At 38.1% G+C, this 2,726-nt stretch overlaps 1 pseudogene; it reads left to right on the top strand.

Annotated features, from left to right (window-relative positions):
- The first annotated feature begins 269 nt into the window (after nt 1–269).
- Nucleotides 270–2,392, top strand: LOC107951032 (cytochrome P450 81Q32-like; annotated as a pseudogene).
- The last annotated feature ends 334 nt before the right edge of the window (nt 2,393–2,726 follow it).

Raw genomic sequence — 2,726 nt, 5'->3', positions numbered from 1 at the left:
AAAAAAAAAATCCACTTTTAATTTTTGGCCTAACTCCACCGTTCTATTAATCTTTCTTTTTTAATTTTGATAACATTTCATTTGAGAACTGGAAAATAGAAGCAGGGATGACAACAAATAGTGATTTTTTTTTTTATAAACATATATAAAATCTCTTTACGAACAGAATTGGGTGAATTAGCCCGTCCTCTTTTGTGAAGCTTTTGAATAAAATTGCCAGCTTCTCCTCTTTGATTTGTAAATGTAGATGAGCTTATATGTTATGTGACTGTCACAATTCCTCCTTTGCAAATTTCACACAACGTCAAAATATCATTTCCTCCACTTCTCCGTCATCTGCCATCAATATGTTATGTTTGATTACGTTTTTAATTTTGAAAAAATAAAATAAAATTATTGCATTTACAAGTCATTTGCTTGCATGTTTCCTCCGGACCGCTTGTTGGGAATCATGACTAAGCAGGAAAACAAAATTATGGGAGGTAGACTTTTGTTGGACGGATTAAATTAAAACATTTAGAACCAATGGATTCATATAACGAAGAGTTTCGTTGTCGTGTTTTGTATCTGTACCCCCGACAAAAATTCCAATACAACCGGCACGGCATCATATTCATCACTTGGCAATTTGTATTTTTTATATAAACGATAGTTGTAGCCTCCTTTCTCCGTCTCCCGTTTTAGCCATCCATGGAAGTCTGGATCTTCAACTACCTTCTCTTCTTCCTCATCTTCTACTTTCTTACCCAAAGGTTGTTCCAAAACAGAGGACTCCCACCATCCCCTGCACTTTCCCTTCCCATCATAGGCCATCTCCATCTCATAAAGAAGCCCCTCCATCGAACCCTTGCCAAGCTTTCCAAGCAACATGGTCCAATACTATTCCTTCGTTTTGGATCCCGTCCGGTCCTTGTCGTGTCTTCTCCGTCTGCTACAGAAGAATGTTTGTCCAAAAACGACACTGTATTCGCAAACCGGCCTCGTCTGCTTGCCGGTAAACACCTTGGTTATGATTATACTACACTTGTTTGGGCCCCATATGGCGATCACTGGAGGAACTTGAGGCGTGTGGCGTCTCTCCAACTCTTGTCATCGAATCGTGTTCAAAAGTATCTCGGGATACGCATGGATGAAGTTAAATCTTTGGTTTTTAGGCTTTTTAGGAGTACTTCAAAAGGGAGTGGTGAGTTTCAGGTCGTGGAGATGAAATCGATGTTCTTCGAGTTGACTCTTAATGTAATGATGAGGATGATTGCTGGGAAGAGGTATTGTAGGGATGGAGAGGATGAATTGGAAGAAGAGAAAAAGTTCAAAGAAATTGTGAGAGAGTCCTTTCAAGTGAGCGGAGCCACAAGCATTGTAGATTTTGTGCCCATGTTGAAATGGGTTGGATTAAATAAAATTGAGAAGAAGCTTGAAATATTACAGAGGAAGAGAGACGAATTCATGCAAAACTTGATTGATGAACGCCGAAAACTAACCTCCAGTAATTCATGTTATGAGCAAAACAGCAAGACAATAGTTGATGTTCTTTTATCGGCTCAAGAAACTGATCCTGAATATTACACAGATGATGCCATCAGAGGCTTTATGCAAGTAACCTCTCTCCCTTTAGAGTAGACTTTCTCTATCCATTGAAATCATACCATGCTTTTCTTATGCAAGTAAGTCAACTCTCTCCTTTTAGGTATTGTTATCAGCAGGGACTGATACTTCTGCAGCGACCATGGAATGGGGTCTATCGCTTTTGCTAAACAACCCAAAAACTCTTGAAAAGGCCCGAGAAGAAATCGACATGGAAGTGGGAGAAAGCAGGCTTATCCACGAATCAGATTACGAGAGACTTGCATACCTCCATGCCGTCATAAGTGAGACATTTAGGATGTGCCCACCTGGCCCACTTCTAGTACCACACGAGTCATCCGAGGAGTGCATGGTGGGAGGTTTCTCAATCCCTCGTGGCGCGATGTTGTTGGTGAACATTTGGGCGATGCACAATGACCCTGTATTATGGGAGAATCCCACTGAATTTAAGCCCGATAGGTTCCTTGGACCTGGACTTGTTAAGAATGGGTTCACATTTTTGCCGTTCGGGACAGGCAGAAGGGGGTGTCCAGGGAGAGTTTGGCGATGGGATTGATTCCATTGACAGTGGGATGTTTGATTCAATGCTTTGAGTGGGAGAGAATGGGTGAGGAAATGGTGGATATGAGTGAAGGAAATGGGCTCAACATGCCCAAAGCTCAGCCCTTGGTTGCGAGGTATAGGCCGCGCCCAGCCATGATGAACTTACTCTCTCTACTTTAATTTTCTTTTTTTGTAGGTTTAATACTTCTTTTGGCCCCTATATTAGAGATAAATTATCATTTTGGTACCTATACTATTTTCATCAGTTTGGCCCTTGTACTCTACTTATCTTATCAGTTTGGTCCCTGTACTTTAATTTTGTAATCCGGTTAAAACAAATTTCTGTTAAAAAATTAAAACAAATTTCAAATTCACTTAAAAATTTTAAAAATATTAAAAAACTAAAAAAATTATTAAAATTCCCAAACCAAATCATAAAAATTTCAAAAAAACCCAAAAACATTAAAGCTTAGAAAATTATAAAAAAAATCTTAATATATATTAAATTATAAAAAATTAAAATTATAAGTATGCTTCAAATTTTTTTTAAAAAAATTCATATTTAAAAAAACATGTTTTTATTTTTAAATTTTAGGGTT

Source organism: Gossypium hirsutum, chromosome A02 (assembly GCF_007990345.1).
Source record: "Gossypium hirsutum isolate 1008001.06 chromosome A02, Gossypium_hirsutum_v2.1, whole genome shotgun sequence".
NCBI lineage: Eukaryota > Viridiplantae > Streptophyta > Magnoliopsida > Malvales > Malvaceae > Gossypium > Gossypium hirsutum.
This window is presented reverse-complemented; position numbering and strand designations above follow the sequence as displayed.